Genomic DNA, 16,336 nt, shown 5'->3' on the forward strand with positions numbered 1-16,336 from the left:
ACCTGTTTAAATGTCAGTAACTCCTTATAATCTTTGAGCACCATTATTTTTTTTTTTTTTTTGCTTGTTGCATTGCTGTTGTTCACCCACTGGGTAGTACAGCACTTATTATAGTTGAGATCTACAATTATTAGTCTATTTAATCTTTAGTTTACAAAACTACTAGTGTAAATGCTATTATAAAAAAGCTATTTAAAATATAAGTAAAAGTGTCTTTAAGTGTTCTGGAATATTTTCTTATCAATCATAGAAACAACTGATAACACAATTACAAACCATTTTCCAACTTATCATAGCAGGCTACTTTATTATGCATAGCTGGCACCTCTTTTTTTTTCTTGGCCTATTGTTATATACGTATTACATGTATTTGCAAATAATGAAATTGACTTTCCTCTAAAAGCCGATGATTACAATTTGCCTTAATCAGCCTTAATTAGTGACATTTTACTATGCTATCAAAATGTTTAGAACGCCTAGTATTTTTGACAATAACATGGTAAGCCATTTGCATTCATGCCAGTGAATATTTTCTACATCCTATATTCATTTCAATAGGGCAGACATAATCTATATTTTTAGAAGGCCATCACTTGATATGAGAAAGAAGTAGTTTCTCCTATCATGTGCGTAGATATTTCTTAATTGTGGAAAAAGGAGGAAACTTTTAGAGCCTATAACATTATTTCAGACAAACATACCATTTGAATGCCTGTTCAATCACAGCAATGAAGGTTTTCATCCCAAAGGGGTCATGTGTGTGTAATTTAGCAAGAGAAAATGGTTTACTGGGTGTGTGTCCCACTAAAGATGTGCTTTCTCATCCTTGACCTTCAACTGTACTTGATCATGAGATAATACTTAACGAAATAGATTTATAGTTATAGACTCACTCAACAATCTAGCTACCCCTCCATTCACCCCTATCTATCCATCCTGCCAGTTACCATTTTATTTACCAGTTACTGGATACCAGGCATTAGGCCAAGCACTGGGGAAACAAAGGAGTCTAAGACAGATTCCCTGGCTTCTGGTTGGTTGGTACCTGTTAGATGGAAGTGTTATTTACCATCTACTCAAGGAATAAAGATCAACAGTTCTAGGGAAAAGATAACGAGTTCAATCTTAGACCTATTCAGTGGAAAAGTTTTGAGGATCTTTCACATAGGACTATCATTTTAGTCAGTTGGACTGAAGGTGCTATGGCACAGCTGCGTATTTTGGAAGACAGAGAAATCCAAGATTAGGAATCACTAGACAGAAGTAAAAACTGAAGCCATTAATAGGAACACATTCTCATTGGTATGGGGTATAGATTGAGCAAAACAGAGGGTTAAAGATGGAGTCCTGGAAAATATAACACATAAAGACAGAATACAGCATCAATAGTCAATAAGATGGATGAACGGCTAGAGAGGTAGGAGGATCACTTGGAAAGTGCCCTTCCATAGAAATGTGGATAAGAGAAAATTTCAAAAACACAAGGGTGGTTAACATTTTAAATACCATAGATGTCACAAGAGCTAATTAAAATCATAATAAAACATTATTTGAATACACACTCTGCTCAAGGCACTGTTTTAAGCTCTTTACATGTATTAACTCATTTAATCATCATGAAAATCTTATGAGGGCCTAGGTTCAACCCCTGATTGGGGAACTAAGATCCCACAAGCCATGCGGCACATACAGAAAAAAACAAAAAAAGGCAGTGTAATTGATTGATATAGCTATCCTAAGAGTAGACCCTGCAGAATATATACAAAAGAAAAATTTACAAGTTTTTTTATCTATATCGTTTTGTCAAGGAATGAAAGAAAACATAAAATCTGAAGACCATCAAAGAGTTATCTTGGAACTAGACCATCATGGTAGTTAGAGCTGGTAACTGTCCGTAACTGGGCAACAATTCAAACTACAGAATTTCACCACTCTTGCAACACTTTATCCAGGATATTATTGATAGACCAAAGATATATTATGGCAGTGTACTCTGTCCCATTCTGTAGATTTATATTTATACCAGATTCATCTGACATATAAAAGTGAAATAATAATAAAATATATGCTTATAAACTCAGATAATCTGTGCATGTTGGTAATTGAAGAGCTACCCAAATGTGTGTACTTCTTCTTTCAGAGGTCCAACATGATAAGCTTCTCAACTGATTTGTGCAGTAAGTAGATGCTGGATAATGAAAAGGATAAATAACGAATGCTAGGACTCAGGATGATAGACTGGGACTCAGCATGTGTCCTGATTTATGGATCTCCAGAAGTGTCACATTGGAAACTAAGCAATCATGTCAAGAACCACAATATTGCAGAGAAAGAAACAGTTCAGTTGACTGAGTACTAACCAATCTTTCACTTCAAGTTTTTAAGCTAGCTATGTTTGATTATCGATATACAATCTCGACTGATATAAATTCCCTCAACATCTCTTCTAGGGAAAAATGTTATTTACAAAAGTAAAATGTCTGCCTTTTTGAATACATATTGCTACAGAACAAAGAACAACTCTGTTCCAATTTCTGCACTCAAGTTACAGTCTGAGAATTAGAAGTTACTGTGACTAAGTTTTAGAAAGAAACCTTGACCAGCAGTTAATAATGGGTTATAGCCCTGGATTTGTGATGAAATAGCTATTGTAATTTGCAAAAGTTGATTCGGCACAACTTCAAGTTCCTCAATTGCAAAACTGACTACAGTCATCAAAATGGGCAATAATCTCAGCAAACATTTGTAATCTGCTAGGTGGGGCACTCTGAGGGTCTCAATGTGGGTCTCAATGATTCCAGGTAGAAAATACTGAGCTTAAAGTGTTAAATTACTGGTAAATCTTTTGAGGTCATTTGAATGGGTAAAAAGTGTCATATATTTAACTGTGGTCAACTGTAAGGAAAATTTTCCCAATTGAGGTTAAGACAATGAACTCTGAACCATTTGTAAGTATCAGGAAAAAGATATGGTAATCACAACAGACAGTTCCCTGAGGCCAAAATAGTCAACAAAAGGTTAGGCATGATCAAGAAGGGAGCTGAAAACAAAGAAATCATCATTATTCTGCTCGTGTATAAAGTTAGGATACAACTATATCTTGAGTAATGTGAGTATATCTCAATGTTTTACATTCAAAGACTTATAAGGAACCAGAGAAAGTCAAAATAATAATAACCCAAATTATAGGAAATATTAAGACGTGTTCCTCCTATTTCCATAAGGAATTTAAACATGGTTCTGTAGAAGTCTTATCTGTAGTTAAGCTCTGCAAAGAGAAGTCTCAACTTAAACCCATTAAGAAGAGGAAGAAGCATATACTAACCAGGAAGTCCAACGTAGCTAGTATGAATGGGCATTTGATCTATTTAGGAACAGGAGAGGAGGAATGCGGTTGCTGTGTGAACACAGAATAAAATGTCTGAGAAGACATTTCAGACCAAAATGGTGAAAAGAGAGGGGAATTATAGGCAAATGATTAAATCCTAGCCGCTACGACTAATTTGAAGATATGTTTCCTCTCTAAGTTCCCCAAAAACTGGAATTCAGGAACAGCCAAGTATTTAGTTTTAAATTCACGGAAGACAGACCCAGAGCCAATAACTAAGGTAAAAATATTTTATAATATCAGTCTAACATTTAAGGTTAGTTTGAACATGGCAAAGATTAGTAATTTAATGTTATTTTCACACTCAATTTACTCTCTGTAAAATGGGGATAATAATAACAAGAAGATCAACAATCTATGAAGATTAAGGAAATGATGGACGGAAGACACTGGGCAAAGTATCTAGCCCCTAATTACAGGGGTAAAGACAGGCAGTTATGCACTTTGTAACACCACTGGACTTTTAAAATCCTGAGCCATTAAGCAAAGGGGGGTAGTAGACTGGATGACCCCTGGGGTTCTTTCCAGCTCTAACAGTCTGTGAAATACATGTTACTTGATGTTTCTGTCAGAGATAGAAGCTCATCTTACAACGCTATTAGGAAGAACTCAGTCATTCCAGTGCCTGGATGAACAAATAGCGTATAGACATCCATATCATTCCCCTGGACGGACAATTCCTGTGATACAACTTGGCAATCTTATATTCAGTCATGTTAAAATTCAGTTGAAAAAAACTCAAGCCAACATAAAAAATTTCCTTTCATTTATTAATATTTTTAATTGAGATATAATTGATATATAAACTTACATTAGTTTCAGGTATAAACATAATGATTAGATATTTGTATGTATTGTGAAATGATCACCATAATAAGTCTAATTAACATCCAAAGGTTCTTTCCTTTCTGGGGTGATAGTATTTTTCTTTATCTTGATAGAGGCATGTGTCACACAGGTGCACCCATTCAACAATACTCATTGATTGGTACACATAAGATTTATACTTTTGACTCTGCAAATTTTGCCCATGGAGACAAACAAGTAAGCAAATAAACCAACAAAAAGAACTGTAAATGAATGCTGAGCTCTAGTTAATGATACGCATGCTGAAGTTTTTAGGGGTAAAGGGTACTGATGTCTCTAAACTTACTTTGAAATGCATCAGAAAATAGTCGGGACTGATGGGCAGAGAAAGCATGAATTTGTACAGCACAATCTAGGTGGTCGATTCAGGGATATTTACTCTACAATTCTTTCCACTTTTCTGTGTATCCGAAGTTTTCATAATAAAATGTTAGATAAAATGCTCTCTCACAGCAAGCACAAAGCAGCATATTGTTTAAACACATTTCTAAGTTATTAAGGCCACTTTCCAATTAAGAAAAAAATACCATCTGTGGAATATACAAGTTTAAAAGACAGTAAACAGAATTTACAGTGGTGAAAATGACAAAATGTTTTGCTTAAAGTCACATGTATATGGAGAGGAGCTAGAAAAGGAATTCAGGCTGATCTCTTAACTTCCTCATCAACAGAATGTCAAAGACCATATTACCTCCTTAAAAGTATGCTGAATATTCTCATAGAGAAAATGAGTTAGTCCTCTGACAAAAGCTCATTCTGTTTTGGTTATAAAATATAGGAAAGTGTGTGTTGGTTCCCATATTGAAAGATGAGTTACAGTAAAAGGATTGCATTTTTGCCACTGGTTGGAGAGTCATAGATTTATAAGAAAATACCAACATCCAGTCATAATGGAACATGTAAGTTATTTTATTAATTACATAAACAGGCAGATATTGAAATGTGATTTATCTGGTCATTAAAATGAATTAACTTAACAAAATAATGGCTTCCTTTGGCAAGGGGGAACTACTGGTTGAGATGAAAGCTTAAAGTTGGGGGAGTAGCTTAATCTATAGTTATGCAAAAATATTTCAGCTTATAATCTTAGGTCACTCACAAGACATAGAAAAGAAATTGTTTAAATGTGATATAGACACAACATATCACTGGACAATCCCACTCTCCAGCCTGCCCCACCCTCGACTAATTAAGTGCCAAATGTAGCAAATAAAGTACTCACAACTCATTCAGCAAGAGGTCATTAAAGTGGAGCTAAAGGGTACCATTATAATTCCAGCACCGCGGATTTATTACCATGTCACCAGCATGCAATGCACACATAAAACCCATTCATCACTGCAAATTTGCACATCAAAATTGACGCATTTGTTGGAATATAAATATTTTTTAAATATGTAGAATAAAAAAAGACATTTTTTCCCACCCTGAACACACACTGAATTTCATCCCTACACCTTGTCACTCAAACTTTGATTTGATGAGTGCAGAAAATGCAAGTGGGCTCATGCAATAAATGCAAGAAAAGCCAAGTGGGCTCACTTCTATCCTCACAAGCACACTCCACAGTCTAGCCAATCAAGTTAAGGAATAACAATAATAAATAATTCCTTGAACAGAAACCATGGGCTAAAAAGCAAAATGCCAGGTATTGTCTACTAACGGACTTTTCTGTATTTCTAGTCTTCCTTACCTTCTTCTCTTTAGGTTTAGTGTCTCCCCTACTCATGCCTAATTCCCTTCCTGTACTCAGCATTCCAAATTCTTCTACCTCCTAAGAGAAGTGATTCCATTTTTTACCCATTCTGTATCTTCAATCTCAGCCTAGAACCTCATCTAAAAAGAAAACAAAAAACAAAATAAAAAATTCTTCCTTTTGTCTCTACACCCCCTCTGGCCAATCCTTTCTCCTTCATGAAAGAGTGATTTACACCAGAGTTACTTCAAGGATGGTTTCTGTACCAGCAGCTGCAGCATTACCTGGGGGCTTGTTAGATATGCAATATCTCAGGCCCCACACGTTATACCTACTGAATCAGAATCTGCATTTTTAGACAAGATTCTTAAAGTGATTTGCAGGCACATTAAAGTGTGAGAAGCACTATCTACATCCACTATTTCCACTTTCACACCTTACATACCCTCCTCAACCCACTGCATTTTAACTTTTGCCACAGAAATTACTTTTGAAGATGCTAACGATAACCTTCAAATTACCACAGCATTGGAGATTCTAAAGTCTTTATCTTTCCAGACCTCCCTTCAGTACTTGCCATCACTGATGAGCCCTCCTTGAAACCTCTTCCTTGAAATCTTGCAATGACTGACACTGCAAGATTTTAAAAAATTATTTAGTCTACCTCTTTGGCCACTCCTCAGCCTTCTCTGCTCATCTTTTAAACACTGTTATCCCCTACAGGTCTCCTTTGGACCTTTTTTCTTTATATATATATACTCCCCGGTGAGTTCATATTGTTTCATTCACTCCCTGGTGAGTTCATATTGTTTCATCTACTACCTATACAGTGATCATAGTAAAATCCGTGTTTAACCTAAGAACTCTCTCCTGAGCTCCATATTCACGTAGCCAAACGCCTACAAGATTCCTTTTAAATATTCAACATATCCAAAATTGATCACATCATCTTTACCCTTCCTCTCCCCTAATCACTGACACACATCTGTTCCTCTACCTAGTCATTCAAGGAGAAACCTACAAATCATCCCTGATTCCTCTTTCTTCCTTATCCTTTAACCAAGGTGCCAAGTCATTCAGTCAACCTCCTTAATGGCTCTTCTAACCTCTCTATCATCCAGCTGTCTCTTCTCTAGACTGTTTTAATTAAAAGCTTCCTGATGCTCTCTCTTATTTAGTGAATCATAACCCTGTCTGCACATTTGCATCAGCTGGGGTGCTTTAAAAACTACCAGTGTCTGGGCCCTATTCCCAAAGATTTTGATTTAATTGGTTTGGGGTGGAGTCCAGGCACTGGATTTTAAAAAGCTCCCCCTAGTGATTCTAATGTGCAGCCAGGACTGAGAACTACTGCTTTAACACTAGCCTTTTGCACTCCCCATCTATCTTCAAAACTCTGGTCAGAGAAGACTTTTGAAGATGAAGATCTGAGTCTGTCATCACTTATTAAATTCCTTTAATGTCACCCTTCCATTGCTTTCACCATAAAATCAAAACTCTTGACCTGACTTACAAGATCTTTTGCAATGTGGCCCTTGTCTACTTTACCAGTTTCCTGACTTCTATTACCTGTTGTGAACCCTATTCAGCCACGTAGGAGCCCTCTACATGCAGGATGTTATCACATGTCTCACATGAGTCTATGCTTTTCCTCTGCCCAGAATATTCTCTACTCTTTTTCACTCTGTAGCACTCCGCTCAAAAGTTTCCAGAGCACTGAATTCACATCATTACCTCTGAACACACTTATTACCCTACTTGGCAATTGTCTATTTATTGTCTGTCTTACCTACCAAAAGGTAATTACTTGAGTTGAGGGAATGTGTTTTTATTTTATTTTATTTATTTTTTTAAGTTTTATTGAGATACATTCACAGACTATATAATTCACCTACTTAAAGTATACAGTTCAATGGTTCTTAGTATATTCACAAAGTTGTGAACTTAAAAATATTTTCATCATACCCCCCAAAAACCATAGCAGTCACTACCCATTTCTTTCCATCTCCCCACTCCAGCCCTAGGCTGGAGTTAATCTACTTTCTGTCTCTATAAATTTGCTTGTTCTGGGCATTTCATATAAATGGAATCATACAATATGTGGTCTTTGTGTCTGGCTTCTTTCACTTAACATGATGTTTTCAAAGTTTATCCATGTTTAGGGTATATTAGTACTTCATTCCTTTTTTTTTTTTAACATCTTCATTGGAGTAGAACTGCTTTACAATGTTGTGTTAGTTTCTGCTTTATAACAAAGTGAATCAGCTATATGTATACATATATCCCCATATCCCCTCCCTCTTGCATCTCCCTCCCCGCCTCCCTATCCTACCCTTCTAGGTGGTCACAAAACACTGAGTTGATCTCCCTGTCCTATGCAGCTGCTTCCCACTAGCTATCTAGTTTACATTCGGTAGTGTATATATGTCCATGCCACTCTCTCACTTCGTCCCAGCTTACCCTTCCCCCTCCCCGTGTCCTCAAGTCCATTCCCTACGTCTGCATCTTTATTCCTGTCCTGCCCCTAGGTTCTTCAGAACCATTTTTTAAATTAGATTCCATATATATGTGTTAGCATACGGTATTTGTTTTTCTCTTTCTGACTTACTTCACTCTGTATGACAGACTCTAGGTCCATCCACCTCTCTACAAAGAATGTGCTTTTATACTCAGGGCCCAACACAAGTTTGACACGAGGGGAGTATAAAGGAATGTGTGGAAAGGGTGAACACAACTTTTAAGTCACAAGTAAGAATTTATGCACTACTGCAAAACCAAAAATAAACACATACAATATATAAACAAAACAAATATATTCATTTAATCAATGTTATAAAAACAAAATACACGTTCCAATTTGTTTAGACTTTATGAAAATGGGGCTTCTGTATTAAGGGGAAAAAGAGGAAATGAATTAATGAAGTATAGCAGCAATTGATCCCTTCAAATGCTTCTCCAGAAATGCAAAATATGAGATCAAAAATAAAGATCAATCAATTCTAGTTCATTTAATATATGTATGGTTATTAAGACAAACATAGGATCAATGATTATAAAATATGTTTTAGACTAAAGTGTTGGCTGAAAAGCCAAAAAGGAAAGTGGATGAGAGACTTGAATTGCCCTTTCCAGGTCTCATTTTGAGATAATCTTTGCTTATTTAAACCTCAGCAACTCGTGAATGTTATAGTAAATGATGTGAAATACGGCGGAGATAAAAAGTAACTCTTTCCCTCTTCTAACAAGCCCAATTGAAGTGACAAAATCGTTTCATACAAAATACGTAAATAAACTTTGAACATTAGTACAGCAATTCCTAAAATAGTACAGCAGCTCCTAAAATGAAATGCTTGAGTTTACAAGAAACAATAAAAAATTCTGTGTATTGCTCCTACTATTTCCATTTACCTCTGGGTAAATCATAACTGTGCATCTGGAGAAGAAAGACCCAGGAGAGAGACAATATCCTAGTGAAGGTGTTGCTAAGAAATACAGGAACAGAGTAGTGTTATTGCCTTAATTCTAAAAGGAAATTCTTAAAATGAATTCCCATAGCAAAAGAAGAAATAGAGAAATTTAAAATGAGGTAATCTGTGTGAAAAGTGCTTTATACTGCAAAGCTGTCAACAAACATATGATATTATTATTATTTCCTTTAAAATGAGAAATAGAATAGCATTGTGCCTATACTATTTGCAGCAAGGGAACAGAATCCTTTAAAAACATATAAGACTGATGCTTTTTTAACCAAAAACAAAAAGACACACAAAAATTGCCTGAATTTGGTCTTAAGCAAGATTATACTTTTGTTCTGATAAGTTCTTATAAATAGCCATCTGACTGTCTGATAGTGATTTGTTTTTATACATTTATTCATTTATTTGTTCCTTTGTCTATCCAATCATTTATTAAAAACTTTTTCTTGATAATCCATTATGTGCTTGAGATTGAATTAGAATGGATACAAAATCAAAGCTGCATAAGGAATAGTAAACATTTTATAAGTAAACTATCAATACCTAGTTCAATATTCATATGCACTTGGAATCTACGTCCTTAAAAGAGAATCCACTTATCTGAATGTATCACTCACTAGAAAGAAAAGCTAAAAGAGGGGACTTTCATAGCTCCCAGTGGCCTTATGAATTATGGTAAAGATTTTGGTCTTTGTCCACAGGGCAATGGGAATCCACTGAAAGGTTTCAGGCAGCGAAGTGACACCAACTGATCTGGGTTTCAAAAGATTAGTCATACTGCTAATTAGAGAACAGATTGGAGGGGAGGGCAAGAAAAGATACAGAAAAAAACAGCGTGAGATGCTAGGATGGGGGTCCAGGTAAAACCTGATGGCTGGTAGATTGAAAGATAAGAACAGATTAGTACGATATTTAGAAGATTAAATATATAGGACTTTGTCTAAGTTCTTCCCTCTGTATAAAATGCATTGCCTGGGTACTTCATGAAAGTTTTTGACAGGAAATGAATGGGGTCATAAAAACTTTTCAATTCTTGAAAGGGGTCATAGAAGCTCTGGCCCTGTCATATAATGATTTTTCCCTCTCACAGGAAAAGATGGAACTAACAGACTGTGACCAATGTTTTCCAGTAAGGTATGTATGCCTAGTTCACTATGCTCCTTCTAGAATACAGGCTACATGTGACACCTGCAAATTCTTTGCTTAAAGCCTCTTTGTTGGGAAATCTTACTTGCTTGAGTATTTTTTTTTTTGGCTTGACTTTTGAGTCGTTTGCCGATAAATAAGTAGGACAGAAATGTTGACCCATTTTGTATCTAAAAATGGTGAAAAAGGTTGCTGTTGGACATTGACATGAACACACAATTTCATGTTGAATATAAGGTTATAATAATCCCCAAGAAGAAAGGTAATGTAGACAGCTTGCCATATGGAATGGACAAAACAGGTAAGAGGTCAGAGGTGTTATGATGAGAGCTGTCATTCATATAGTGATGAATACTGAGGTCACGAGTGTAAGGGACAGAGGCAAAGCCTTGGGAATATTCTGGAGAGAGGCAGACCAAATGCAGGAAACTGAAATGAGAGATCGGGAAAGGTTACATTATCCCTGTGTTCAAGGCAAAGGCTCTGGAGATGAAGCTTGAGAGGTAGTCACTAGAATGCACGTAGTCAGCCCTCTTTGGTGGTCATTAATAGCTTCAGTGAAGTGGTTAGAACATGGATCACAAGAGATTAGGTATAAAAAGAAATGATAGAAATGTCTGTAGAGTTCACTTCGGCAATTCAAGAAGCAAAATCAGATAGGAGACTTAAGGAATATGAGCTGCCTTATTGTGCGAGCAAAGTCTTGAAAGAAGTAGAAACAAGAAAGTAGAAGGTTAGGCAAAGTATCAGGGAGTCAAGTTAGTCAACAGGAGTAGACGGTTTCCATTTGAAATATAATTTATCATACAAAAATATGCTAAAATGAAAAATGTGAAAACTGGGCTAGAAGATTTTACTAATTAGCTAGCCAGGTCAGAACATGGATCTCTATCCAGTCACTCTATACTTACAATCTTAATCTGATTATTAAAAGGAGCTTGTAATTTGTAAAATCTCTAAAGATTTCTTTCCCCCCAATTCTGCCATGTTTCCTGTTTTTCTATCATTTCTATCAAAATTACTCCCCTCCTTTGTTTCACTGTCTTTGAATTCATCAACATTCTTCTTGGTGACATCAGACTCTAGTTTTCCTATACTCCAGGGTCCACTTGAAAGCACTTCCTTATTACGCATAACAAGTGTCAGTGAAAAGCCCCAGCTTGGAACAAACTTATCTTTACCTAAGTAACTACCATAGGCAGAACTAACGTTGACTCCAATGACAAATATGGTCCCATGCCTTTCTCTTGGCTGGTGAGCAGTTACTACACTGTTCTTGAAAATTAGAAAGTCGTGCTATGAAGCAGTAGAAATTATGTAGTACATTGACTAAGACGTTAGCCACAAATTTGTACATGAATTCTCTCAATTCGAATAAAGTTTAGGTAACAGCTTTGTCCTTAGGCATTTTGGTACACACAGATAAAGAATGTTAAATTTTCTCAAGACAGGCATTGGCAAGAGGTTCAGAACAAAGTTAGTATAGTTGTTTCCCAAAACAAAATAATCTCATATAAACCTGCCTTGCTGCCAGTTCCAATGATATTACCGACCTTCTAATCTCATTGCTTTATTTTTTTATCCTTTTATTTTTTTTTCTATACTAAATCTCTGTCTCTTGCTGCTTATTAAGCTAGCTGTTATTTGGAACCTAATGAAAGAGTTTTTTTCCCCCCTGAGTCCAGACCTTCCTAAATAGCCTCTTCATTGTTCTATTTACTTTGAACATTAAAAAAAAAAAAAAAAAAAAAGCTGAAATAGCTAATGTGAGAGGTTCATGAAAATCTCCATCCAGGACATCATCATCCTAATTGGTTTATAACCTGCTGTGCTGAATAGTTCTTCCATTCATCAGGTTTATTTTTTAACCTTAAAAGTGAAAACTTCTATGTTGTGAAAATTAACCAACAATGAGAAAAGGCTATAGGATTAAAAAAAAAAAAAAAGCTTCAGCAATGACCCTAGAATCCTCAGAGGCCTTTGTGTAATTGTCTGAATGGAGAAAATTATATACGTGGTACCATGTGCTTGCAAGATTTTAGTTCACATTTTAATAACCACAATGGAACTATGAATTCAGAATACTAAGCTCACATCTTCCCTCAATTTTGTGAAAGAAAAACTAAAGAAATAAGCAATGATGAAAAGAAAAGGCCTACAAAGAAGTAGATGGTAGAAAAGATAACAAAGTAAAGGTCAAGGAAAAAGATAAGGAAGAAATCATATTTCATGAAAGTTGTTCTAAATTGTGTTCAAAGTTATATGTTCCTGGCAGTAGGGAAAAAAAGGTAAATTCTTAAAGATTTGTAAATGTGTAAAAATGTTCCACCATTTGTATTATTCCTAAAAATAGATAAATGCTCATATTTCAGGTTTCTGAAAAATTTGGAATAACATTAAGTAGATGCATTTATACATTCCTTTTGAAACACCTGACCACTATTTAAAAAATGTACTTACTTTGTTCCTACCCCTAAAAACTTACTGAATGAGAATCTTCTGGCTCTTGGGCTCGCAGTGTATATCTTTTCAACAGGGCAATAGTGTCCCAAGGGGGTAAAAATTTATTCTTGAGGAACAAAAAGTCTTAGATGTATCTGAGGGTCACAGTGGTTTGTGACCCTCCAAAGAGCCACAATATAAACAGATATAGAGACTATCTATGTTATCAAAATTTCATGGGGGGTTGATTAGCACATAAAACTCTAAAAAGCTTTTTACAGGGTAATGATTAATGAAAGGTTGAGAAACACCATCCCTGTGTAATATACTTGAAAACATTTTCTGTGTATAAAAGTAATGCATTGTATTGTATGGAATTGGGAAAACACAGAGAGATACAAAAGAAAACAATGAAATTCACCTAAATTCCACCTGTGATAGCTGTGAAACATTTTAAGGTATTTCCTTCCAGTTATAATGTGTCCTGCTGGCTCTCTCTTTTTCTTTTCTTTCTTACTTTTTTTTTTTTTTAACAAAATTAGGATCAAATGGCATAAATAATTTCATATCCTACTTTTATTTTTTAAACTTTAGTATGGTTAATTTCTAATATTGTATTAGTTTCAGGTGCAAAGTCATTCAATTATATATATGTGTATGTGTGTGTGTGTGTGTGTGTGTGTGTGTGTGTGTATACACATAATTTTTTCAGATTATTTTCCATTACAGGTTATTACAAGATATTGCATATAGTTCCCTGCACTATATAGTAAATGTCTGTTACTTATCTATTTTATACACAGTGGTATGTATCTGTTAATCCCATACTCCTAATTTATCCCTCCCCCCGTTCCACCCTTGGTAGCCATAAGTTTACTTTCTATGTCTGTGAGTCTGTTTCTGTTTTGTAAATAAATTCATTTGTATTATTTTTTAGATTACACATATAAGTGATATCATATAATATTTGTCTTTCTCTGCCTGACTTACTTCACTTACTATGCATGTTTTACTTTTTAAACCTAGCATTAACGTTGTAATTATTCTTTCCCTATGCCATTAAATACTATTTGAAACTACTTCTAATAAACATTGTGATATTCAGTAGTAGGCATAAATCAACCTTTAACAACAAACATTCTTCAAAAATTGAATTACTATCTTTATAGCATTAGATAGTATTATAAAAGTACGTATTTTAGATTATTAATCATTTTCTCATGATACATAACCAAATTACAAGCTTAAATAAAAGCTATCTACTAAAGTGGTTAGTAACCAAATTCATTATTCAGTTTCCATCTCTGCTCAAACAATGCTATTTTACCTTTTCCCTTCGCTTTCCATCTCTGTTTCTCTGTCTCTATCTCTGTCTGTCTCTCTCTTTTGAGCAGGTTTTTCAAATCAAACCTTTTGGAATGTTTGTATGTGAGTCATATTCTTACCTTTGCAACTCTAAAGAGAGTCAATTCAAGAAATGAGTGCAGAGTACAAAGGGTTTGGGACTAGGTCATGAGAACTGGGTCTTTAATGAAAGTGTACCCTTTATTTTTACTTAATTCTCATCTGATTCTTCGTTGTATTGTTTATAGGGCAATAATACTTGTTCTTACGTGTGATTACCATTTGTAAATTAATCTAGGGAAAATAATTAAAGATTGAGGAAGAACATAAACATTTTCCTTTATTTACCTGGCTTAGGAATTGGTTTTAATGTTTTAACCCTGTGCTGAGTTATAGAGCTTCGTGTGTGTGGGGAGCGGGGGGAAGGGGTGGGGATAGGATGGGGTAGGAGAGGAAGGGATACTTTTGTTTTCAGGGTCCTTATTTCATTCAAGTTTATCATGCTATCTTCAATTGATAGTGAATTATTAATATTTTTAATTTACATTTTTAAGAATGTATTTTTTACAGTTTTAAGCAACACATTTCTATTTCTATGTATACATGTATATTTCTATTTTATGTACGTCTATTTCTATGTACCTACATATCTCTACCTCTACAGCTCTTTAAGTTTCTCTTTACACGCACAAGTTCCTAGAGGCTCTGAGTCCTAAAATTCCAGAAATTTGGAAAAAGCCAGAAAAAAGATTATCATCCTAAAGTAAAATTAGAAACAAAAAGGACATGGTGGATAGTATCAGTCATCTGTAAAAATAACCTGGCTGAGCCTCGGATAACTTCATAAAAATGTAGATTCCCAGGACCACCTTATATCCCTATTATGTCAGAATTTCTTGTGGTGGTAGTCCTGGAGTTGCTACTAGGACTGGAAATTCTTGTGGAAAGAGTTGTTTTGTAAGGGTTTTGGTGATGATGTACCCTAGTTCAATCAAGCAAGTAATGGGTAATAATGTGACTAACACATATTTCCAACTATTGATTTCCATCTACTTAACATACCTGAGTTTTGTATTGCTCTGTAAGAGACAATAGCCAGAGGAGGAAGGTAAGTGTGCACATGTGGGGAGGAAGACATGTTGCATGGAATCTAAAAAGAAAGCCAAAGAGCAAGCATTTGCTATTATGTCTTTGGTACCATCTGAGAGAAATTATCTGTTTCTCTATTTCTATATTAGAAGTCATCCAGAACAGTAAAGGTGGGAAGTTTATCTAGCTTCTCTCACTTAATGAACCATCCTTTAATGATACAATATTACCCTTCCTCCAATTCTTTGGTCACCATCAAACCTTGCCATCCATAACTTGGTCTTCTTCATAGTCCTCATTGGGGAGGGCACTATGAGCAAATTATCATTATTAATTTTTTTGACAGCCTTATGCTGTGCTATAAAATAATAATTTTAATTTATTATCTCTTCATTCAAATGATTAATAAGCCAGTCTCATGTGAGTTTGTGTAGTATGAGTCAGTCCCCCAGAGACTCATCACCTCAAGGTGAACTATTAAAATCCAGTCGTTGGCTATGCAAAGCTGAGGACCAGATATTAGATCTATGGTAACACACCACGTGATATAAACACTATCAATGACCTCCTTATGAGGTACTTCCTGAAACGATTTAAATAATCAACAATTTAAAAAAATCTTTAAACAGATAATGAAAAACTAACCCGTAAACCTGAATACATATATTAATAACATATATAACATTATATATATCAAGATCAATTCCAAATCCATGATATACATATCACTTTTTCTTTGGTTATACCTATATTCTAAACTTTTCATCTTAACGGACATTAAGAATCCAGAAATCTTTGTCAGTGGTAAATTGTGCTTAATATAAAATCCCAGGACTTCCCTGGTGGTCCAGTGGTTAAGACTCTGCGCTCCCAATGCAGGGGGCACAG

General features: G+C 35.2%; 1 protein-coding gene across 8 annotated transcripts in view; it reads right to left on the reverse strand.

The window, feature by feature from the left end:
* DMD (dystrophin) overlaps positions 1-16,336 on the reverse strand; it is a 2,485,149-nt gene that overhangs the window by 606,333 nt on the left and 1,862,480 nt on the right. The gene's annotated exons all lie outside the window — the stretch shown is intronic.

The sequence above is a fragment of the Balaenoptera borealis genome, assembly GCF_965194805.1.
Source record: "Balaenoptera borealis genome assembly, chromosome: X".
Lineage (NCBI taxonomy): Eukaryota > Metazoa > Chordata > Mammalia > Artiodactyla > Balaenopteridae > Balaenoptera > Balaenoptera borealis.